General features: G+C 44.8%; 1 long non-coding RNA gene across 1 annotated transcript in view; it reads right to left on the reverse strand.

Moving 5' to 3' along the window:
• The window catches only part of LOC113563239, a 138418-nt gene that overhangs the window by 99442 nt on the left and 12676 nt on the right, over window positions 1-26300 (reverse strand). The window contains exon 2 of the long non-coding RNA XR_003407381.1: window positions 3503-3593. This is a non-coding gene — a long non-coding RNA (uncharacterized LOC113563239). The remainder of the gene's footprint in view (window positions 1-3502; window positions 3594-26300) is intronic.

Here is a 26300-nt window from a genome sequence, read left to right on the forward strand (position 1 = left end):
AAGCGGTGGTGCACGCAAACTCCCGGAACGAAGCTCGTATCACCCGCTCGGAGCGGCGCTCCACTACCTTCTCTCGAGCTCAGAGAATGAATCGCAGGGAAGAGAGATCGGTTCTGCAGGACTTCTACGAACAAGAGGAATGTCCCCTGTACGGCCCTGGACTAGCCGATTGATCGTAAGTAACATTATCTCTGTGTAATCAGTATGAAAAACTTTAAACGTGTTTTTCTCGAAACCATGTTTTTCAAATTGGTTCCCATGACATCTCAAAAACCAGTTAATCAATTGACTCAGGCTTTTGCACACATCTTCAGTATATGTGTGGCTATAGCCCCTACCGCAATCAAGTCGAAATATTGTTTTTTGGAATTTCTACAGCCCTTCAATGGTGAAAAAAATGGCACAAATCGAAACTTAATTTTCTCAATGAAGTCATGTTTTAAATTTTCAACATTTGTTGTTCATTCTGGTACCTGCTATAGCCACACTCATACTAATTAAGAATCTCTTTGGCTTTTTTGTTTCAGATGAGCAGAACAGCTGAAATCATGGGAACCATGGACCAACTGTTTTTTTTATGTTCTTATTTAATATCATGTGCAGCGCTTATTTATAGTTATTGTCTAATACAAAAATTTGGAAACATACACCAAATATGTATGAATAAGCAGGGAAAATCCTGCCTCAAAAAACCTCATACTTTTTTCAAAAAAAATTCACCAAAATATCATACAAATTCCGCTTTTACACTAGAATACCCCCTTAAGGGGGTATTCTAGTGTAGCATGTCAGAAAAATCGAATTTTTTTGGCACAGTTTGCAAGTATATGGTATGGAAAATATGTCTGCGAGAAGATTTAGCCCGATTCGCAAAATTAACAAAGTAATAGGAAATAACCTCTGGCGCGCGCTCGGCGGTTGGACCGCGCGGCACACAACAAAGCATTGTGTTAGTATTTTAGGTAGGGTCGGAAAATAGTTATTCTTTGAAGGTCGTACATTTGAATTGGAGCCTTTGTACAGTACAGGTTAATATAGTACAATGAATCTCTAAATTCATTGATTTGGACTTTTGCTCCAAAACATCTCCATGCTGGCGTGAAAGTTGTTGAAATAGCAACATTCTTGGCAGTTATAATTTTCAATAAAGGATTTATGCCAATTTTCAAACTTATGAACGTGATGGGAGTTAGTATTGGTCAGCAAGCGGTGATGCACGCAAACTCCCGGAACGAAGCTCGTATCACCCGCTCGGAGCGGCGCTCCACTACCTTCTCTCGAGCTCAGAGAATGAATCGCAGGGAAGAGAGATCGGCTCTGCAGGACTTCTACGAACAAGAGGAATGTCCCCTGTACGGCCCTGGACTAGCCGATTGATCGTAAGTAACATTATCTCTGTGTAATCAGTATGAAAAACTTTAAACGTGTTTTTCTCGAAACCATGTTTTTCAAATTGGTTCCCATGACATCTCAAAAACCAGTTAATCAATTGACTCAGGCTTTTGCACACATCTTCAGTATATGTGTGGCTATAGCCCCTACCGCAATCAAGTCGAAATATTGTTTTTTGGAATTTCTACAGCCCTTCAATGGTGAAAAAAATGGCACAAATCGAAACTTAATTTTCTCAATGAAGTCATGTTTTAAATTTTCAACATTTGTTTTTCAGTCTGGTACCTGCTATAGCCACACTCATACTAATTAAGAATCTCTTTGGCTTTTTTGTTTCAGATGAGCAGAACAGCTGAAATCACGGGAACCATGGACCAACTGTTTTTTTTATGTTCTTATTTAATATCATGTGCAGCGCTTATTTATAGTTATTGTCTAATACAAAAATTTGGAAACATACACCAAATATGTATGAATAAGCAGGGAAAATCCTGCCTCAAAAAACCTCATACTTTTTTCAAAAAAAATTCACCAAAATATCATACAAATTCCGCTTTTACACTAGAATACCCCCTTAACAATATATATATATGTATAACGCAAGGTAGCGTTAACGGACGAGACTGGACGATACGCAGCGTCGAAAATAGATTTGTCAGACCGAAAACAAAAGATGCGACCGGACGCTTCGGCTACGACGCTGCTTTCTCCCTTCCTCATGATCATGCATATTCAAAAGTTCGCGGTGCATATTTCATCCCTTACCTGTCAGCGCTAGCCTGCTCCTCGTCCTCGTGTTCGACTCGTCATTCGCGATAAACGAATTATCCGACTGCGAATAAATAAATCGGGATCGACGCGTAATCGCGCGGACGCGAATTTTCCGCGCGGAACGGGACAGAAGAAAGAACGAGAGAGAAAGAGAGCAAGATGCAAGCGGGAGACGCAAGCGCGGCTGAGATGTCGTACGGATATCACGCGAACACTCACCCACCGCCACCCTCATCGGCCAACCACCCGGCTGGCCGCCTTTCCGGCGGATGTACGCGCGCGCTCGCGAGACAGAGACAGAAGAACGAAAGAAAAGAAGGAAAAAAGCTCTGAAGCAGGATTAATAGCCAGGCAAATTCGCGCGGGCGCTAATAGGCGAAAACGGCACGAATTGAAAAAGTTTTCCGGCGGAAAGACGGAAGGGTGTAGGCGGAAGGGCTCGCGTGTAACGTCACGATAAATCCCACGAAGACGTTGATGGCCCCGACAGCTCGCTCGCGGAATATTGCGCGCTTACCCCCGTACACGTATGCGACGGAGCCAGAGGTTGGACCGGAAGTTTGCCAGATCGGTATCGCCGGGCGTCCATCACCGCCGCGCGGCGTGTCTTACGACTTACCGATTATAAAGGAAAAGATGGTCCTGCACCCCTGTACTGCTGAAGGTTTCGAAAATTAGCGTGCTGCTCGTAAGAACTATCTTTATGGCGGCTGTAGCTTCCGCAACGCGCTCCGAGGACATGGGGGAGTCCGGGGTTAATTATCGCGTGAAGCACTCTTGCAATTGCTTTTCGCGTTTAAAGGTACATATTAATCTTTCGCGGTGTTACGTGCCCCACTCGTCACCGGCGCACCCTCCACACCAACACACACGCGCGCGCGTGCTACGCGGAAATTACAATATATCGCGAATCTAGGTTACGCTATATTGCCGTTACTTGACAGGCAATTATTACCGTGCGGCGGGCTACGCGCGCAACAGGCACACCGCGAGAGGCAACGCGAAGCGCGAAGACAATCAAGTGTCTCCGATAAAAAAGTTATTCGAGTATCAGCTTGCGCAAGTACTCTTGCGTTCCTGCTTTTCCGATATCAAAGGAGGATATTCGTCAGTTGAAGCAGAGATGCCATATTATCCGCGATAAAGCGCTTAATATATTTTTCGGAATTTATCGCGAATTTATGAATAAATATAAATTTATAATTGATCGAATGTTTCAAGTCTCAAAACTAAAAAAAACGCGAATATCGAATGAGCATTATTGCAAATCGCGACATTTCGATGGTTCGCATATTATCGTTATCGGATCGCAATAATCATCAGCATGAATAAGACTTACAGGTGAAGAAACGCCGCGAGGTGTCCGAAGGATCCTTCAAATTGTCGTCGACTCTAGCCATCCAGGATGCACCAGGGGTGAACGATGATTCCTGCGACACAGAAAGAAAACGTAAATCTTGATGCGCGTGGAACAATTGTTACAATTGTCCAACAAATATTGTTCACTCGTAGATTCAGCACATATCCACTATATTTTCAATCACACTCTCCCGAAATCTTCACTTCACGCTCAATATTCAAGATAATATTTCTCTTTTGCTTTTTGCATTAGATTCAACAAGTATACGTTCGTTACTGCCTCTTACGAGGAAAGGTTTTTAGGTGTTACACTCGGATTTCAAACATTTTTTGCATGCAGGTAGGGAGGTCCCCAAATAGAAAAAAAATTATAAAAGTAGCGGCCCAAATGCATATTTGCGCGCTACGTGCGCAATTTTCGATGTTAGGTTAATTACTCAAAAATGCTGTTTCCAATCGAATTCTTTACATTTTTTATTTCACCTAATGCACAACGCTTTAAAAAGAAATTAAAACTGAAAGAATTAAAAACCTCCCTTGACCAGGTCTTTTATGTCCTCGTTATGGATTCTGATCAAATCTATTTAAAGTCGCGTACAATAAATCACGCAGAAAGAGCAAACTACGATTTGCGCAATGTACAATTATTCCAAATTGTGTGCGTTGGCAGTTGCAGTAAAAAATTAAAAAAGTTACGATGCAAATACCATTCTTGAGCAATGGGCCTTTTATACGCACTGTGCTCGCGCGGCACGAGATTACATTAGACGCTCGTATTTTCTAAACACACACAAGTACACACACGCACACAGAAGCACATACGCGCGCGCACGCACACACACAAAATTATTCAAAGCAATATAAATGTGCGTTAGGTGAAATAAAAAATGTAAAGAATTCGATTGGAAATAGCATTTTTGAGTAATTAACCTAACATCGAAAATTGCGCACGTAGCGCGCAAATATGCATTTGGGCCGCTACTTTTATTTGTTTCTTCTATTTGGGGACCTGCATGCAAAAACTTTTTGAAATCCGAGTGTAACACCTAAAAACCTTCCCTTGTTAGACGTTTCCTTATTTTAATTGTTGATTATTTCGACGGCAATCAGCTGTTCGTGTACCGCAGGATGGTTTCCTGAGACTACCCAGGATGCAATAATATACAGGGTGGCCCATTTTAATTTATACAGTCGATTTTTTAAAAAACTAAAAGAGATACGAAAAAATGTTTCAGACAGACATGTCACGATTTCGAGGGGGACATAAGATGATATGGTACCAATGGTGGTTTGACCTTGAATAGTCGTTTGAAGGTCACGCGAAGATCACCTTCAATTTCTTAAATTGAAACCCCAACTTTTTATTGCAGATTCTTATTCTCCATCGAAAAGTAAGTAACTTTTGTCTGAAACATTTTTCCGAAAAATGTCATCTTATGTTCTTAAAATGTCCTCAAAACTCATCTTGAAGATCATTTTAAGGACATAAGATGACAGTTTTCGGAAAAATGTTTCAGACAAAAGTTGCATGTTTTCTCGCGTAGAATCCGAATCCGTAATAAAAAATACCATGTCTCGTTAAAAAAATTTCAGACCGGAAGTTAGAATTCTGAAATTTTTTTTTAATGAGACATGGTATTTTTTATTACGGATTCGGATTCTACGCAAGAAAACATGCAACTTTTGTCTGAAACATTTTTCCGAAAAATGTCATCTTATGTCCTTAAAATGTCCTCAAAACTCATCTTGAAGATCATTTTAAGGACATAAGATGACATTTTTCGGAAAAATGTTTCAGACAAAAGTTACTTACTTTTCGATGGAGAATAAGAATCTGCAATAAAAAGTTGGGGTTTCAATTTAAGAAATTGAAGGTGATCTTCGCGTGACCTTCAAACGACTATTCAAGGTCAAACCGATGGTATCATCTTATGTCCCCCTCGAAATCGTGACATGTCTGTCTGAAACATTTTTTCGTATCTCTTTTAGTTTTTTAAAAAATCGACTGTATAAAGTAAAATGGGCCACCCTGTATACGCGTGCAAGACTACACTCGATATCACAGTTGTTTTTCCGCGAAAGGAAGGTAAAACGCGACGTACGACGGGGTTCGTCGTCGACTCAGCTTTATCGTGCAACCCCCGCGCGCTTATACCGCGGTAATGCCCCGCTCGGGTAAATGAAAAAGTTATTGTTTTCCATTCTGTCCTCCTTCGCGTGACTTTCCCGGCACCTCCGAAGTTCTTTCGTCGGAGTGTGCAACGCGCGCGCGTATAAAATACCGGGCGCGGTTATGCAGCCCGGCTGTAACACGGCTTGTAAATACGATATGCGATTTATACGCCCGGGTTTACCGAAATCATCCGCAAAACCGACCGTAAATCCCGAACGCGGCGCGACCGGCAGGGGCAGGAAGGAAAGAGCTGCGCAGAACCTCGTGAAAATCGCCGTGAAAAACGCGATCTCGATGTAACGAAGATCGGACCCGAAAGTTCTCGCCGAAACGGAACGAGGCGCAAATCCGACGCGGACTCTACGTCACCCTTAATTTCAGGTTTCCGCGTTGGCATCCGCGCGCGGCAAGTCTTCGTCACTTGCACGCTCGCACGCGCGACGTTGACGTCGCGGCGCCGTTGCACCGTAATAAAAAGTGGCAAACTCCCCGACGACGGGGTACAACTTGTTTCTCTTTAAAGTTTAAAGGGCGGAGGCAAGAGCGTGCGAGGCAGAGCCCGCGTCGCTCGATTTCGGTGTCTTTATCATCGTGCGCAGTCAGTGTGGCCTGACAGGCTTGAGCCCCCTATGATTGATATCTACCTCGTCCTCTTCTGCGCTACCCGTTATAGTCGTACCCCTTGATCCCCCCTCCCCCCGCTCGCGCATCACCCTTTTCGATTATATCGTGTCCCACCTATCCGTCCGTATATATATATATATATATATATATATATATATATGTGCGTGGCGCGTATACGGCCTCAGTTCTACGCTTGTCGAGACAGACCGGTCGATACGGCTATTATGAAAATTGAAAATAAAGGCATTTTCGCACCCACTTGTACGCATGTAGAGACGTTCCGACCGCAGACTTGCTCCGACCTCGTATCGCGGAACAATCGTTGCTCGGTAAAACGCCGGGACATGTCGCGGATTATATCTCGATTGATGCCACGAGGAGCGACCGACGATGAGGCTGCGAATGTCTCTCTCGCTCGGGACCATGAAAATGATAAATGTAATTGTCGTTTGACGAGAAGGGGATATTTGCGCGCGAAAGAGAAATATATCGAAACAAACGTGATTTGTCTCGTAATTCTTCCTTTTCAATTTTCTTCCCCATATTTTTGTTCTGCGCCGTAAGTAATATCGATGCTGAGGAAGATGCATGCTCTCATACGTTCCGACGCAGACTCGAGTCTACACTATGTACAGGGGACACGGCGTGCTTTGCGTAACCATTCGTTACAATTCAATTTGATAACTTTGATACGGCTCATTTCTCGTGGACCGCCGAGCACGAGAGGAACCTCGGATATAAGAAAGAGGTGGAGTACAATGGGATTCTCCCTTCTCGGCGAGAGAGAGAATGGGGAAAACAGATATCCGCGGTGATGCTTCAAACGCTCGGCGCTACGCGAATAAAGTTGCGGATTCGGGTCCGATATCGGTTAAATTTGTAGATTTCAGATAAACTCGCGCCGTTGCGGTATAAAATAAGTTCTCGACGTTGATTCGGCGCGCTTTTACACGCCGAGACTTTTCAGACGCGTGCGTTCCGCTCGCACGATGCCCGCGTTTTAAATCTACAATCGCCGCGTGATCAGGCGCGAGTTTATCCGCTCGTCGCAATTTTTCGGCGCGACGAAATTTACGCGGCGCCGGCATTAATTAAGCTCGGCGCTCGAGTCAGGCTCGGTCGTTTGAACAGACTGACGTGCGTTTTCTTGCTCTCGCCGCGCGTTATTTAAAGGAAAGCGCACGTTAATGCGCCTGCCGGTGACACGAGCATTATTAGGACGGAGGGCGCGAAAAAAAAGGAAAAAGAAGGAAGCGCGAGCGAGCGAGCGCGCACACGACGCGCCAGCCGGGGAACAAAAATGTCGTTTCTAAACGGTTTGCGTAAAGCGACAAGTACGCCTGTCGGTTGCGCTCTCTCCGTTCCTGTCTCTGTCCCTCTGTTGTACCTCGGTGCAATGACAGGTTTAATTACCGCCGGGCCTGCGTGTTCGCAATAGGCACGCGTAAATTTCTGAGCGCACTACTGAGAGCGCCTATCGATTTCGCAGCGCGATCGGAATGCGCGCGTTTGATCGCACGTGCGATGCGCGAGATCGCGCCCAGATGCACATCGCCATCCAGAATTCGGCGCACACTCGGTTATGCCCGGACGGGAGAGCGTGAGGGGCGCGTGTCAAACCGTTCGCCGAGCGAACTAGCTCTCCGCTAGTCACCCGGAGTCCCCAAGTCCCCCGCATGCTCGCAGGGTGAGAGAATTCGACTTTGCCGCGGAAAGAAGTTGTTCGCCACCGGAGCGCGATGTCGCTCGTCAAAGGGCCGTCAAGAGGGCGCGTCGTGAATCGTGGAATTTGGAAAATGCGTTTAATCCAGACGGACGACGTCCCGATGACCTGGGCCGGCGACTCGTCGACGCTTCACGCTCGGTGGCGCGCGCATTCCGAGAGAGGAATTGAAATTGCAAGGCGACCAGCAAGAGAGAGGAAGGTCGCTCTCTCCCGGGTCAATTGTATTAATTAAATCTCTTTTGCGCGCTCGTGCGTCGGCGACTCGTCTGTACCTCGCGCGGCCGAAGAATTCGACGAGTGATTCGGATCCTGCCGCGTGACGATCTAATCGAACACGCCGCAAAGCGCCGACAAAGCGTGCCTGCGAGTCTCTGTGAACGCGTCAAATTAAATTAAGTTGAACGATATATTGGGTTGGCAAATAATTTGGTTCGGTTTTTTAAGGTGGAATAAAATACAATTTTTTTGATACACGAAATCAATTTTAATCAATTATATATTGACCATTTTTATTGATGACTTCTTGCCATCTTTCCACCAACTTCATTATGCCGCGTTCGTAAAACATCCGAGGCTTATCGGCGAAAAACCAATCCAGGTGTCTTTTGACGTTCTCTTCATCCTTGAAGATTTTTCCGTTCAAAGAGTTCTGCAACGACCGGAATAAATGATAATCGGAAGGGGCCAGGTCCGGTGAATACGCAGGATGAGGCAAAACATCCCAGCCAAGACTGAGTAATTTGTTCCGAGTTGTCAATGATGTGTGAGGTCTGGCGTTATTGTGGTGGAAGACAACACCTTTTCGATTTATCAATTCTGGACGTTTTTTGCGGAGTGCTTGGTCCAATTTTGTTAACTGCGAGCAGTATGTGGTTGAATCAATCGTTTTGCTTGACGGTAACAGCTCGTAGTAAATGACACCTTTGAAATCCCACCATACGGAGAGCATGATCTTCTTCGGATGCAATCCTGCCTTCGAGGTTGTTTGTGGTGGCTCGCTGCTGTGTCCCCATGATCTTTTCCGCGTTACATTCTCATAGACGACCCATTTTTCATCTCCTGTCACTAACCGCTTCAAAAATTGATCGTTTTCTTGACGTTTCCGCAGCAAATCGCAGATGGATATGCGAGTGGCCAAGTTGGCCTCGGTTAATTCATGCGGCACCCACACATTGAGCCGAGAAACGTATTCCAGTTGGCGCAAATTGTTTTCTACGCTTTATATGAGATATATTAAGTGCTTGGGATGGATTTTTATCGACGATAGCTTTGACATTACTTGAATCAATCTCGATCGGGCGACCGGAGCGAGGCGCATCATTGACGTCGAAATCTCCAGAACGGAATTTGGCGAACCACTTTTGACATACGCGTTCTGTTAAGGCATCATCTCCATAACACGGCATATCTTTTTATGAGCCTTTGCAGCTCGTTTGCTCTTCTTGAAATAATAGAGCAAAATATGACGATAATGCACGTTATTTACTTCCATTTTTACAGCTACGCAGCACACACAATATTGATGTTAGTCAAACCAAAATTTACAGAAAGGCTATGTGAAACATGTACTTTTAAATGCGCTCTGAAGTTGCGCGATAGTATCGAGAAAAACAAGAGTGAATTGGAAAGAAGTTGCACCGAAGCAAAAACCGAACGAACTTATTTGCCAACCTAATACTTGCCGCCTGGCCCTTTTCAAACGGCCCGCTGACTCGCGAATGACTCGAAACTGTCGGCCGATACTGTGCGGCGATCGCGCCAATAACTTTGATTGGCGGAAGTGATAAATGCGATGGGATCCTTTTAAATATCGGGAGCCGACGCGCGGCTACGCGCGCCGCGGTCGATTAATCCGCCTGAACGCCGAAGGGTGCAGCGTGCAGTTCGCAATTTGCACGACTCACTTTGGATGAGAGGACGCTATTTACTTTGGGGGGAGGGTTCATGCGGGATGACCGTCGCGAACTGTGTAAAATCGCCTGCGCGATCTCGATCCATGAAAAAGCTTCGCGTAAAACAGTAACGAGACCCATTCCCTGGCGCTCTCTTTTCCTCCGCGTTATAGGCGGCATTATAAAATATAAAATATCCGTCAGCCCGGGTCCGCGCGTCGGGTCGCGCCGCCGTAAACGTTAAGCAGAACGCTACACCGGCGTTAAAGAGGCCGCTAACTTATGGAAAGGGTGGAAAGCTACTGAGGGAGGCAGGAGCCGCCACGTTTAGTGGCACTGTTAAGGAACGCCGGTTTTAACGCCGCTTTTCTTCGCCACCCTCTCACCCCCATCCGGTGTCGCGAAACTCGAGTCTTGCTGCGGTTTCGCCCTCGTGGGGTGAAAATATTCGACCACGACGGGAAAGAAGTAGGGCTGCTTCTGTGATCCGGTAGCACGCGGTAGATACGCGGAATCGTCACGTAGTCGCGTCCGCTCGGCGACGACGGCTTCTACTCGCGCCGATCGCGCGGAACGTGCGTGCGTCCAGTAAAGACGGTTTGATGTTATACGAGCACCGCGCGAGAAGTGCCCATTAAGGAAAGAGTAAAAAGGCGCGGGGGGGGGGGGTGCGAACGGTCCCGCAGGGTGAGCTAGTAGTCAGGAAAAATGCCACCGTTGTCGTCGTCGTAGGTCTTCAAGCACGAGGGAATTAAATGCACCGCCGTGGCTTACGGCGAAGGCCGGCAGCGGGGGATGAGACGGGTGGTCGTCCAGGAGGCAGTTTCGAGTTTCCCGTCATCGCGACAATGTATGCGCGCTTCCGCGTCGGCCGCTATCGATTTAATCCCTTCGCGAAGGACTTTGGACAGAATTGACATCGACACTGTTATCTACCACCACTCGAAGACCTGTCGAGATAATGTTCGGCGGCAAACTGTTAATTCCGTTTGAAACGCGCGATAAACGCGAACTGAAAACACTAGGGTGGATTTGAAGTAACTGGACGATGAGGGATGTTTGAAGTGTTCGCGTTTATGGGATACAGTGAAAATATTCTGGATTGAAACGAGGAGTGTCTCGAGTAGCAATTTCAAAAAACATTGTATCATAAATGTTAAGCAAAGTAAAGCATCAGAGCGCCTCTCGCGCGATGACACGTGGCATTCCCTTAAACATAAAGCCCCTTACTTGAAGCACTCGCTAGGAAAACATCAAATAATCGCTCCTCAAAGGGATTGGCTGCGTCGCGCAAAAATCGAATCGAATCATGCGCCTCCTTCGGCGCTTAATAAAGTCCTCGTGCCTTTGACGAGGGGATGAGGGAACACCGCCCGTCTCCGATGCCGCCGCGGAATCTTCAGGGTGGAATCCGCTCTTCCGTCCGACCCCGCCGTAACCCGCCGCGCTGGAAAATCCCCGGGGCGGCGGGGCCGGGAAAATAAGTTGAACATATAATTTGAAAAGCCGCGGGAATACAAGCAACCGCCGCCGCGCAACTTTATACCCGGCAGCGGCAGAAAGCAAAGCAGCCGGCAGAAGACGAAGCTGACAGAGCCGAGATGAAAGGGACGACTGCTCCTCAGCTGCGCCGACGTAAGAAGCGACGGGCGTGGAGGCAACAGAAAGAAAATGAGAGAAAAAAGAAAGCGAGAAAAGGGGAAGGGGAGAAAAAACTGACGCGGGTCGGAAGCTAGGGTTAAGTTAATTCGCACGTCCCCGTGAGCGGAGACGTTCGCCTCGCCTTCGGCTCGCCATGTCCCGCCTGTGGCCCCGCGACCCTCCTTTAATTAAAATTACGCTGTAATTATCCTCGGAAGCCGCAGTCGTCACCGTCAAACCGCCACCACCGTGTACAGCGACGAACTTCCTCCGGATGTCGGACGAACGGCATCTCGCTAAATTTCGCTCGCTCTGTTTTTTATTCTTTTTTACCACGATTGCATTTCTTTACATTTTCTTTCGGGTTCTCTTGTCTTTAATGTCCGCCGGAAGACGAAATCTTCAGCGACGCGGCAAATAAAACGGAAAACTGAGCGCGGGGATAAAGTAACACCTCGCGAAAAACGGGTAGATGCGTTGATTACTTTTGTGCCGAAATTTGCCAGTTTTGACTTTTTTTGAAATTTACGGATAAACGACGCTTTTCCACAGGGAGCGGCTACTCGTAGCAATAAACAAGTATCATTAAAACTTTCCACCACGAGTGCTCGTCGGAACAAACCGACACCGCTTATTCCGAGGTTAAACCGCCGCCAGAAGTGCGGGGTTTATCCCTCTAATCGTATCCTTTCTTTGATATTCTGTGAGAAGAGAACCACATGCTGCAGAAATAAGGACACATTTCCGTTTTGCGTTTCTAAACTCTCGTCACGAACAATGAGACTAAACTAAATCCGATATAACTAAGATAAACCCCATTCAGAAAATTCCTGCTTGCTGAAACATCCCTGTTAATCATTCGTGTGCTTAATTAAACAGCCCTTTAATCAACTACATGGGTCGACCGAGCCTGCCAAGCCGAAGGATCGCCACAGAGCCGCAAATCATTTCGGGGATTCTGCAGACGCCGCGAAGAAAAAGAGTGTGAGAGAGAGTGCATCGTGTCGCGTCGCGGAGGACACGGGGGAGAGAAAATATGCGCGCGGGTGGCGTTCTTTATGTGCCTGCCGTGCGCATAAGTGCACGTACACGCGCTAAACTGGCAACGGACAATGGCTGATTCGCCGCAGGCCGTTTCTGGAGAGCGACGGAATTCGAGTCGCCAGCCGGCTCGCCTAATTCTAAATTTAATAAACACATACCTGCCCGGAGGGCGCGCGGGTGTGCTGGTGGTGATACTGCGGGGTGGCACAGATGTTTGAACTCGTTGCGGAGGATTCGCCATATAATGGAGAGAGAGAGAGAGACTCTTGCTCACTCCCTTCCGTCAACGTTAAATGACAAGGTCCATGGTATACCATAGGAGTCGTGAACTATATGAAATATATACATGGACGTTCATAATGGATGCCCGTTATGGGTCCGCGAAGATATATATGTCTCACATCGAGAATCGAAAATATTAGGTTGTTCATTAAGTTCTGCGGTTTTCTCGATAGATAGCGTTTGTCCATTGAAAAAGATAGCATGCATCGCCTGATCCGCGGATTGCCGCGTACTCCGTGACAGGTTAGACAACGCTTGACATTTCGCCAGAGTCTTTGTTGCGTTTTGACGTGTTGAGTGTACGCGCTATTCATTGAAAATGGAGGATCAAAAGGTGCATTTTCGGCACATTTTGCTATTTTTCTTCCGCAAAGGAGTAAAAGCGACAGACGCGCAACGTGAGATATGTCGCGTGTACGGGGACTCGGCCATAAGCGCTGACACTTGTCAGCGTTGGTTTGCGCGCTTTCGTTCCGGAGATGTGAACGTCTCCGATGCTGCTCGCTCCGGTCGTCCATCCACCGCTGACGACGACCAAATCGTCGCCGCAATCAAAGCAGACCGACACCTGACGACGCGGGAGATCGCGGAGCGCTTCGACATCGCCCATACAACGGTTGCGCAGCGATTAAAACGGCTTGGGATGTCGAAAAAAGCAGATGTTTGGGTCCCTCACGAGCTCACCGAAAAGAACATTTTGGACCGCGTCATGATCTGTGAATCCCTGCTGAAATGGAACTCGCTGGAGGCCTTTCTCAAACGGGTGGTCACGGGAGATGAAAAATGGGTGGTACATAACAACATTCGACGCAAGCGGTCATGGTGCGGTCCGGGTGAGTCGTCACAATCGGTTGCCAAAGCGGATTTGCATCCGAAGAAAGTGATGCTGAGTGTGTGATGGGATTGGCGAGGCGTCCTGTACTTCGAGCTGCTTCCGCGCGGTCGGACCATCGACGCCGAGAAGCATTGCGCTCAGTTAGAAAAATTGAAGCAGGCAGTGGCGGAGAAGCGGCCGGAATTGGCGAACAGGAAGGGCGTTGTCTTCCACCACGACAACGCCAAACCACACACTGCTTCGGTGACCAAGAAGAAGTTGAAGCGCTTTGGCTGGGAAGTCATGCAGCACCCACCGTACTCCCCAGACCTTGCGCCGTCGGATTACCATCTGTTCCGGTCACTCGAAAACAATCTCGACGGGCAGCGCTTTAATTCAGTGGACGATATTCAAACGTACTTGAAGGACTTTTTCGCGCAGAAGTCGCGCGACTTCTACAAACGCGGCATTATGTCCCTTCCAGAACGTTGGCAGAAGGTGGTCGATCAAGATGGACAATACATTCTAGATTGAATAAATGTGTAAGTACAATAGATTTATGTTTTAATTTAGGGCAAAAAAACCGCAGAACTTAATGAACAACCTAATAATTAATAAAGATCTTTTCCGCCAGCTCTGAGTTGCCCTTACTTGTCCGATCTCGCGCATTGATTTCGACAAACATGCAATAAATTCAGCTTTATTATTTCTTGCGATCTAGATGGTAGCTAATGGGTTCTTAATCTTGATAAATAAGGAGCGAGGAAACGAAGAGAAAGAAGAGAGAACATGAGTGTTTAACTTTTCCTTTCTTATTAAAGAAGATTTGAAAATCGATTACGTTGCTCTCTCTCTCTCTCCTTTTAGAAAAAAAAGAAGAGTTATAAGAAGAGAGTAATTTTAAATCTTCTTAAAACAATAAAGAGCTTAGGAAGAATTAATTTCTAATAGAAATTTGCGTCAAATGTGAAAACAAAGAGAAGTACACGAGTGTAATCGAGGGGTTTCCCTTTTCGAGCCACGACAACGCGACGTTGAGCCCTTGCACGTGGAAGGATGGACCAAAGGATCGAAAGTCAAGTAAATCTGTTCCAATTCCCTTAATTCTGCGCCCCCGCGCAGCCCGGTAGCCACGCTCACGTTTATCCCTCACTTATTTCGTACTTCCCGCTCGCCTCGCCCTGGGGGTGCCTTACTTATTCTCTTAAGCCCGCTTCCACCCTGCCGGGTTTCCCCAACGTGACATTGTCCCGACTATCGTGTAACGACTTTCATTAATCTTCCGTCGCGTCGACCGTCGTCTGATAACGTAAATTTACCTCTCGTGCAGTTCACGCGTGTCAGCCGCTAACCCTTCCGCTTCTTTTTCAATCAGCTTTTAGCGTAACGACACGGTACCAGCAAGGATGCGATGCGCGGGGACTCTAAAGACGAAACTCCTTTGATTCAATCAATCAAAACAGCCAGTCGATTCTGATCGATCGCGCGGTACATGGCGCGACTCGTAAAAGAAATTCGAAAAGCAATCTCAACCAGATTCCTTAACACAATTTCCCTCGTCGGCTGCGTCCTATTTATTCGCGAGGTAACAAAGGTAGCGAGAAATAACTCATCGGCGACGTGCCGAATTGAATCTTCCTCGAGAGGTGTTCGTTCAATTAGACACTCGATTTATTAATCGGCCGGTAAGTCTTTTATCTCGGCGCTTCCTTCCGCCGGCGGACGGGAAATCTTTCTCCTAGCGCCGTCTTTTTTTCTCGCCCGCTCCGCCGAGATTTCCGCCGATCGTTTGCCCCTCGTTCGAGATTATCAGTAATTACGAAACTTTCCAAGAGAAACGAATCGTCGCGAGTTTACGAAGTCGGTTATTAATCGCCCGCTCGCGGAATGCTCGAGAGGAGGCGCCGATTTTACCGAGTATCCGTTATATTACTCTGACGGGCAGCCAAAGAGATACTCTCGAACGACATGGAAATTAATCCGACAATTTAGATCGCATCTATGCTAAAAATGCTCAAGTATCAACTCATTAATTCTAATAATCATCGAACGATCTGCCACATCAGGAACTTCGTCGTACGAAGCTGTCATTGCACCAGCTGAAGCTGCGATATTCCGTCACGAATTTGCCTCCATCCCGTGATGATGTCATCTAAATTATCGGCACTGACCGCTTCATTGTCGTCGCTAATAGCTTAGTCTATGCAGCGCTCGATCTTTGCTACGAGCCTTACATATGCAGGCCTTACGTATCCTCCTGCTTGCGATTTTAATAATCTAATCAGCGGAGAGAAATAAATCCACTCGAACAAATTGATAGTATTAGGAGTGTGATTTAGTTTTGAGGGTTTTGCAACAGATGGCTGTAGTGTCAGTTTCTTCCAATAGCTGTTGTTTCTTACGGTCTTGACATTATCCATCACATTTAGTAGCATTATAGCAATAGATGCAACAGTCGTGTTTATATCATCGTAAAAATGCAACTTCCGAAAGCTTTTTAGCATTTTCGACATGCGTTGCTTTTGTTTTTTAATCAAAAGAAAACTGCGGCTCACGGTTATAGAATTCTTGTCGAAACTTATGGTGATTCTGCCCCATCAATTAAGGACAAAGAACGCTCGGGACAACCAAGAAAGCTTGAAAATGCAGATTTGCAAGCATTCTTGCACGAAAATCCAACACGACCCACTTCGGAACTTGCCAGAGCATTAAATGTTGATCGTACAACAGTTGCCAAACATTTACATGAAATGGGAAAAATTCAGAAAGGAGGGAAATGGGTTCGACATCAATTATCGGAAAGTGCCATTTGAACATTTGCATTTCGTTGATCGCCAGGCAAAAAAAGAAGAGTCTTTTGTCTCGGATTGTTACTGGGGATGAAAAGTGGATCTATTTTGATAATCCGAAACGCGGAAAATCATGGGTGGATCCAGGCGAAGCATCAACATCCACTCCGAGACGCAATATTCACGGTTGAAAAGTAATGCTCTGTATTTGGTGGGATAGTGTACTATGAGCTGTTAAATCCGCACGAGACTGTCACGGCTGATCGTTATCGACACCAATTGTACAAGTTGAAGCAAGCATTGGACGAAAAACGACCACCAATTGCGAGTAAACGACGGAAAGTGATTCTTCTTCGTGACAACGCTCGACCTGACGTTGCGTCATCAGTGAAACAAACACTATTAGAGCTCGAATGGCAAGTCTTACCGCACCCCGCGTATTCTCCATGCGATTATTATTTGTTCCGGTCGATGCAAGACGCTTTAGAGGATACACACTTTGATAATTTGGAAGAAGTGCGAAAATTCGTCGACGAATGGATCAACTGAAAAGAAGAGTCATTTTATCGTGGTGGAATCCATCTCTTGCCAGAGCATTAAATGTTGATCGTACAACAGATACCAAACATTTACATGAAATGGGAAAAATTCAGAAAGGAAGGAAATGGGTTCGACATCAATTATCGGAAAGTGCCATTTGAACATTTGCATTTCGTTGATCGCCAGGCAAAAAAAGAAGAGTCTTTTGTCTCGGATTGTTACTGGGGATGAAAAGTGGATCTATTTTGATAATCCGAAACGCAGAAAATCATGGGTGGATCATCAAAATCCACTCCGAGACGCAATATTCACGGTTGAAAAGTAATGCTCTGTATTTGGTGGGATAGTGTACTATGAGCTGTTAAATCCGCGCGAGACTGTCACGGCTGATGGTTATCGACACCAATTGTACAAGTTGAAGCAAGCATTGGACGAAAAACGACCACCAATTGCGAGTAAACGACGGAAAGTGATTCTTCTTCGTGACAACGCTCGACCTGACGTTGCGTCATCAGTGAAACAAACACTATTAGAGCTCGAATGGCAAGTCTTACCGCACCCCGCGTATTCTCCATGCGATTATTATTTGTTCCGGTGGATGCAACACGCTTTAGAGGATACACACTTTGATAATTTGGAAGAAGTGCGAAAATTCGTCGACGAATGGATCAACTGAAAAGAAGAGTCATTTTATCGTGGTGGAATCCATCTCTTGCCAGAGCATTAAATGTTGATCGTACAACAGTTGCCAAACATTTACATGAAATGGGAAAAATTCAGAAAGGAGGGAAATGGGTTCGACATCAATTATCGGAAAGTGCCATTTGAACATTTGCATTTCGTTGATCGCCAGGCAAAAAAAGAAGAGTCTTTTGTCTCGGATTGTTACTGGGGATGAAAAGTGGATCTATTTTGATAATCCGAAACGCAGAAAATCATGGGTGGATCATCAACATCCACTCCGAGACGCAATATTCACGGTTGAAAAGTAATGCTCTGTATTTGGTGGGATAGTGTACTATGAGCTGTTAAATCCGCACGAGACTGTCACGGCTGATCGTTATCGACACCAATTGTACAAGTTGAAGCAAGCATCGGACCAAAAACGACCACCAATTGCGAGTAAACGACGGAAAGTGATTCTTCTTCGTGACAACGCTCGACCTGACGTTGCGTCATCAGTGAAACAAACACTATTAGAGCTCGAATGGCAAGTCTTACCGCACCCCGCGTATTCTCCATGCGATTATTATTTGTTCCGGTGGATGCAACACGCTTTAGAGGATACACACTTTGATAATTTGGAAGAAGTGCGAAAATTCGTCGACGAATGGATCAACTGAAAAGAAGAGTCATTTTATCGTGGTGGAATCCATCTCTTGCCAGAGCATTAAATGTTGATCGTACAACAGTTACCAAACATTTACATGAAATGGGAAAAATTCAGAAAGGAAGGAAATGGGTTCGACATCAATTATCGGAAAGTGCCATTTGAACATTTGCATTTCGTTGATCGCCAGGCAAAAAAAGAAGAGTCTTTTGTCTCGGATTGTTACTGGGGATGAAAAGTGGATCTATTTTGATAATCCGAAACGCAGAAAATCATGGGTGGATCATCAACATCCACTCCGAGACGCAATATTCACGGTTCAAAAGTAATGCTCTGTATTTGGTGGGATAGTGTACCATGAGCTGTTAAATCCGCGCGAGACTGTCACGGCTGATGGTTATCGACACCAATTGTACAAGTTGAAGCAAGCATTGGACGAAAAACGACCACCAATTGCGAGTAAACGACGGAAAGTGATTCTTCTTCGTGACAACGCTCGACCTGACGTTGCGTCATCAGTGAAACAAACACTATTAGAGCTCGAATGGCAAGTCTTACCGCACCCCGCGTATTCTCCATGCGATTATTATTTGTTCCGGTGGATGCAACACGCTTTAGAGGATACACACTTTGATAATTTGGAAGAAGTGCGAAAATTCGTCGACGAATGGATCAACTGAAAAGAAGAGTCATTTTATCGTGGTGGAATCCATCTCTTGCCAGAGCATTAAATGTTGATCGTACAACAGTTGCCAAACATTTACATGAAATGGGAAAAATTCAGAAAGGAGGGAAATGGGTTCGACATCAATTATCGGAAAGTGCCATTTGAACATTTGCATTTCGTTGATCGCCAGGCAAAAAAAGAAGAGTCTTTTGTCTCGGATTGTTACTGGGGATGAAAAGTGGATCTATTTTGATAATCCGAAACGCAGAAAATCATGGGTGGATCATCAACATCCACTCCGAGACGCAATATTCACGGTTCAAAAGTAATGCTCTGTATTTGGTGGGATAGTGTACCATGAGCTGTTAAATCCGCGCGAGACTGTCACGGCTGATGGTTATCGACACCAATTGTACAAGTTGAAGCAAGCATTGGACGAAAAACGACCACCAATTGCGAGTAAACGACGGAAAGTGATTCTTCTTCGTGACAACGCTCGACCTGACGTTGCGTCATCAGTGAAACAAACACTATTAGAGCTCGAATGGCAAGTCTTACCGCACCCCGCGTATTCTCCATGCGATTATTATTTGTTCCGGTGGATGCAACACGCTTTAGAGGATACACACTTTGATAATTTGGAAGAAGTGCGAAAATTCGTCGACGAATGGATCAACTGAAAAGAAGAGTCATTTTATCGTGGTGGAATCCATCTCTTGCCAGAGCATTAAATGTTGATCGTACAACAGTTGCCAAACATTTACATGAAATGGGAAAAATTCAGAAAGGAGGGAAATGGGTTCGACATCAATTATCGGAAAGTGCCATTTGAACATTTGCATTTCGTTGATCGCCAGGCAAAAAAAGAAGAGTCTTTTGTCTCGGATTGTTACTGGGGATGAAAAGTGGATCTATTTTGATAATCCGAAACGCAGAAAATCATGGGTGGATCATCAACATCCACTCCGAGACGCAATATTCACGGTTCAAAAGTAATGCTCTGTATTTGGTGGGATAGTGTACCATGAGCTGTTAAATCCGCGCGAGACTGTCACGGCTGATGGTTATCGACACCAATTGTACAAGTTGAAGCAAGCATTGGACGAAAAACGACCACCAATTGCGAGTAAACGACGGAAAGTGATTCTTCTTCGTGACAACGCTCGACCTGACGTTGCGTCATCAGTGAAACAAACACTATTAGAGCTCGAATGGCAAGTCTTACCGCACCCCGCGTATTCTCCATGCGATTATTATTTGTTCCGGTGGATGCAACACGCTTTAGAGGATACACACTTTTATAATTTGGAAGAAGTGCGAAAATTCGTCGACGAATGGATCAACTGAAAAGAAGAGTCATTTTATCGTGGTGGAATCCATCTCTTGCCAGAGCATTAAATGTTGATCGTACAACAGTTGCCAAACATTTACATGAAATGGGAAAAATTCAGAAAGGAGGGAAATGGGTTCGACATCAATTATCGGAAAGTGCCATTTGAACATTTGCATTTCGTTGATCGCCAGGCAAAAAAAGAAGAGTCTTTTGTCTCGGATTGTTACTGGGGATGAAAAGTGGATCTATTTTGATAATCCGAAACGCAGAAAATCATGGGTGGATCCAGGCGAACCATCAACATCCACCCTGAGACGCAATATTCACGGTTCAAAAGTAATGCTCTGTATTTGGTGGGATAGTGTACTATGAGCTGTTAAATCCGCACGAGACTGCCAAAGCTGGTCGTTATCGACACCAATTGTACAAGTTGAAGCAAGCATTGGACCAAAAACGACCACCAATTGCGAGTAAACGACGGAAAGTGATTCTTCTTCGTGACAACGCTCGACCTGACGTTGCGTTATCAGTGAAACAAACACTATTAGAGCTCGAATGGCAAGTCTTACCGCACCCCGCGTATTCTCCATGCGATTATTATTTGTTCCGGTGGATGCAAGACGCTTTAGAGGATACACACTTTGATAATTTGGAAGAAGTGCGAAAATTCGTCGACGAATGGATCAACTGAAAAGAAGAGTCATTTTATCGTCATCTCTTGCCAGAAAGATGGGAAAAAGTTATAGAAAAGGAAGGAAAATATTTTGATGAAGGTATTCATTCATTATCATATTTAAATACATGCGTTTTTGAGCAAAAAAACCCTCAAAACTAAATCACACCCCTAATATAATATATTTTACTATCATAGTATCTATCGATTACCCGCCACCCCCGATTAATGCAACCAAGAATACCGCGCTCGCGTGCTACCCCGTACCTCGAAAAGAGGGTTGAACGCTTGGTCCACTCGAGGATCGAATGGACGCGGAGTTGGCGGCGTCGTGACGCGGAAGACATCGGCGAGAACGCGGTGGACGGCGTCGACACGGGGGTAGGTACTTTCCACAGAGAGAATCGGCTCGCAAATCGCCTTTTCAGTGGCAGCCTGAAAGAAGCCCGGCGATAAGGTGGTTCCTGTGCAGGACGCGCTTCGCACGGCTACTGTAACCACCATGTATGTACGTTGCGCCGGTCGCTCGATGCGCCGAAGGCTGGATGTACGCCAGAGCAATGCCCAAAAAGCGTAAAATCCGAAAATCCGTAAAATCCAAGCCATTTCGCCGCTCTTCCTTCCCCACCCGGCCACCCACTCTTGTTATCTCTTTCTTTGCCTCCTTTCTCTCTCTCTATCTCTCTTTCTCTGGTTAGTGTGGCATCTAACCCGCAGCTTCCTTCGCCCGTACCACTCCGCCCACAAACATCCTAGCCGCCTCTCCACGCTCGAAACCCACCGCATTTAACACACTCCGACTTCCTGTACATTCGCGCGAAATCTCCGTTAAGCTAGGAGCAAGCCGGGGCTCACCGCGACATCGCGCACGTTTCCGCACACAAGCTCCATTCACGCCAAGCTTCCCCGAAAAACCGTGCGATCGTTCCTTCCGCTCGGCTTATTTCCCCGGGAAATCAGGTTACGGAGCAGGTTGGCTTTAATCCGAAACTTGACGAAAGTGAGAAAGCGAAGTTAACGCTTTCTCGTTACTGGTGTGTATGTACAGTTATAGACGCTGCCGCGCGAGCCGCGCCGGAGAAGAGGAGCGATGCATTCCGTTGAAACGCGCGCCGAGCGTAAGAAGAAATAGGGGTAGGATCGATAAAGCTTTGCCGAGATGAACCAAACTTTCCCAACGAATTGTCGGACTCGTTTGACACGCGAGCGTTTATTTTGCAAATGTACATAAATCATGCATAGTTGTACACAATTAACAACTTGTTAGCTGAATCCAATGTTTGCGAGTGCAGCCGAGCAACTGATGTGACCCGGCGTCAAAGCGTAATTTGTTCAACAGATTATGACACGTCGGTGTAAACAAGTGTGCGAGTTTGTTAATTTCATCGCATCAGCGTGCATTTTCCAAATTTTCCCAGGCAGCTACCTTCGAGCCACGTGAAACCGTGGGCACACACGCGCGGCTCGCGGAAGGAAGGAAGAAACTTCCAACTCTGATGCATTCCGGTCCAGTTATCTTTTTTTCATCTTTATCAGAATTCGCGCTCCATCGAAACATCCGCGGCCTTTTTAGAAACGAAAGTCCATTACACCGCACTCGACACGGCGATCAATACGCGAGTCGTTAAATCCGGAATTCGCAGAGCCGGGCATCCTCCGCGCCGGAAACTCATCACACCTCGGTCGGGGAGGCGGAGAGACTCGTGGAGAAAGAGCGAGAGATCGATGCGGAGAATGCGACAGAGAGGGCGAGAGAGAATGTCTGTCACTCGCCAAGTACGGTGGGTGCATAACCGCATTTCGAAATCCGCTCCGGCGATATTCGCTCCGTCGAAATCACAATCGCGTACGGGAGAAGGACGCTCACTCGACTCAGCGTACGCATAATACGTGCGATTTTTCGTCGTGCAATTTGTAGCGATTTTCTTGATGAACGAGGAGCACCAACACGTAGTGAGAAAGAGAGAAAGAAAAAGAAAGAGGCCAGACGCGGAGGAACATCGCTTTTAATTTGTAAAGAAATAATCAACGTTGGATCGACAAGTCGAAATTGACTTGAGCAACTGGCTTGCGCCAGCACTTGATTGCACTTCTATGAAGAAGCACGTATTGCATCTTCTCCAAGGAGGGAAAGGGAGAGGGATGAAAAACGTGAAAGAGAGAGAGAGAGAGAGGGAAGGCGACGGGAGCTGGCAATTGATAGACACTTTCGGGGCTTCGAACAAACCTAATTAATTCCTGGGAACCATACCGGGTAGTATTGTTCGATGACGCAGTCAATCCTTCGGCTGCAGACTAGAGTCCTATAAGCACCGACGGGAGTGATCTCACAAAGCCCGGGAGCCGGGTATTCGCTTGCCTTTGCGCTTTAACTACTCGGATGCCCTAATGGTCGGCCGCAAAATAATCCCGGATAATTAATTCCGAGTTATGATACAGCTCAAACCGGCTAATGCCCCGCGTGTGTTTCAATCAGCAGTCGACAAGTCAAAGACAAGGCTTTGCGTCAGGGACGCGTCAGTGCGTCGTTGCGTGAACATGCAACGACTTTGTCGAGATTTAGCTTCTTGGTCACCAGATCCCTTTCCAAGACACTCGCGCGGAACGCGCGGTCTTTGAGCTGCCTGTGCGGCTACAAAATGACCGACATTTCCGCAACAGTAGCATCACTGCTGTAAGATAAAAGTGTTTTTGTCTCTTGGGAGACAAATCGATCGTCGGGAAATCTAGTTAAAAGAATCGAAACCACGTGCGAAACGTTTCAGCTCTGTTTCCCTCCTCGTCGCGCAATCGATTCATGTAGAATAAACCGAAATATAAAAAAAGAGAGAGGGAGGTTCTAAAGTCTCTCAACGTAATGTACGCGGGATGTCGAGAGCGCACCCACAGAAAAGATTTCTGGACTTCATGCTATTACTCTTTAATCTATCATAAAATAACATCGCTATAGCGACAATCATATTTATTATTGAAAAGAAGCATATTTTAATCTCGAATAGAAAATTCGAAATTCTAGATTTAAATAATCTTGGTGCTATCTCATTAATTTTCTCAGAAGGATCTAGATACAAATTTCTAGCAAGTTTAAAATATTCTTGATTTAAGATCTAAATGACATCTTATTCTATTCTTCTAAGAGAATTTGTAGAATCTGCACAAAACGGCTAATATTTATGTGTTGTAATCGAAAATCGGGAAAGTGTTTATTTACAATGAATAAGTGGAAATGTCTTATCTCGAATCTTATTTCTCAAGTAAGTATATTGTACATACTTACTTACATTTCCATATCTTTTAATATTTCTTGTAGAGTATTGCACTTATTCATTGTAAATAACAGAAACACTTTCCCGATTTTCGATTGCAACACATAAATATTGGCTGTTTTATCCGAATAAAGGACGCAGAAGCGCCGAGTCGACGAGCGACTGTGAGAAAATGATGCGTTGACATGGACGAAGCCTACTATAAAGTGGCGCTAATATCAAATTATTCTACATAGAAGAATATATAAGCATAAATGTGTACATGTTACTCTTGTCTGAAGACAGTAAGACAATCTTATTTAATTCGAGAGAGAAGAATCGAAATTACTGATTTAAATAAAAAATTGTTTGATTTTCATATTTTTTATACTTGTAATACGATTAAATTAGTCAAGAATATTTTTCGTTTTGTTATCAGAAATCCTTTCTGAGGGTGTACTTTCGAGACGCGAAAAAAATCCCTTTTTTCGCAAAGGGATTCGATATTTAATAATTTTCGAGAGAAAATCGTAAAAACAAGGAAATGTTTGATGATCGTATTTTATACATCTAAAACGAAAATGTGCAAGAAAATGAAACATTTGCACACACCTAATACATGGAAGAAAAAGTATGTGCAATAAGTAACAGCACTCTTTTTCATCATCAGGATTTCCAGCGGATGGAACCAATGATGCTGCACCCACAGAAAAGATTTCTGGACTTAATGCTATTACTCTTTAATCTATCATAAAATAACATCGCTATAGCGACAATCATATTTATTATTGAAAAGAAGCATATTTTAATCTCGAATAGAAAATTCGAAAATCTAGATTCAAATAATCTTGGTGCTATCTCATTAATTTTCTCAGAAGGATTTAGATACAAATTTCTAGCAAGTTCAAAATATTCTCAAGTAAGTATATTGTATATACTTACTTACATTTCCATATCTTTTAATATTTCTTGTAGAGCATTGCACTTATTCATTGTAAATCTTTCCCGATTTTCGATTGCAACACATAAATATTGGCCGTTTTATCCGAATAAAGAACGCAGAAGCGCCGAGTCGACGAGCGACTGCGAGAAAATGATGCGTCGACGTCGACAAAGCCTACTATAAAGCGGCGCTAAAATCAAATTATTCTGCATACAAGAATGTATAAGCATAACTGTGTACATGTTACTCTTGTCTGAAGACAGTAAGACAATCTTATTTAATTCGAGAGAGAAGAATAGAAATTACTGATTTAAATAAAAAATTGTTTGATTTTCATATTTTTTATACTTGTAATACGATTAAATTAGTGAAGAATATTTTTCGTCTTGTTATCAGAAATCCTTTCTGAGGGTGTACTTTCGAGACGCGAAAAAAAATCCCTTTTTTCGCAAAGGGATTCGATATTTAATAATTTTCGAGAGAAAATCGTAAAAACAAGGAAATTTTTGATGATCGTATTTTATACATCTAAAACGAAAATGTGCAAGAAAATGAAACATTTGCACACACCTAATACATGGAAGAAAAAGTATGTGCAATAAGTAACAGCACTCTTTTTCATCATCAGGATTTCCAGCGGATGGAACCAATGATGCTGCACCCACAGAAAAGATTTCTGGACTTAATGCTATTACTCTTTAATCTATCATAAAATAACATCGCTATAGCGACAATCATATTTATTATTGAAAAGAAGCATATTTTAATCTCGAATAGAAAATTCGAAAATCTAGATTCAAATAATCTTGGTGCTATCTCATTAATTTTCTCAGAAGGATTTAGATACAAATTTCTAGCAAGTTCAAAATATTCTCAAGTAAGTATATTGTATATACTTACTTACATTTCCATATCTTTTAATATTTCTTGTAGAGCATTGCACTTATTCATTGTAAATCTTTCCCGATTTTCGATTGCAACACATAAATATTGGCCGTTTTATCCGAATAAAGAACGCAGAAGCGCCGAGTCGACGAGCGACTGCGAGAAAATGATGCGTCG

This window comes from Ooceraea biroi, chromosome 13 (assembly GCF_003672135.1).
Source record: "Ooceraea biroi isolate clonal line C1 chromosome 13, Obir_v5.4, whole genome shotgun sequence".
NCBI classification, from domain to species: Eukaryota; Metazoa; Arthropoda; class Insecta; order Hymenoptera; family Formicidae; genus Ooceraea; species Ooceraea biroi.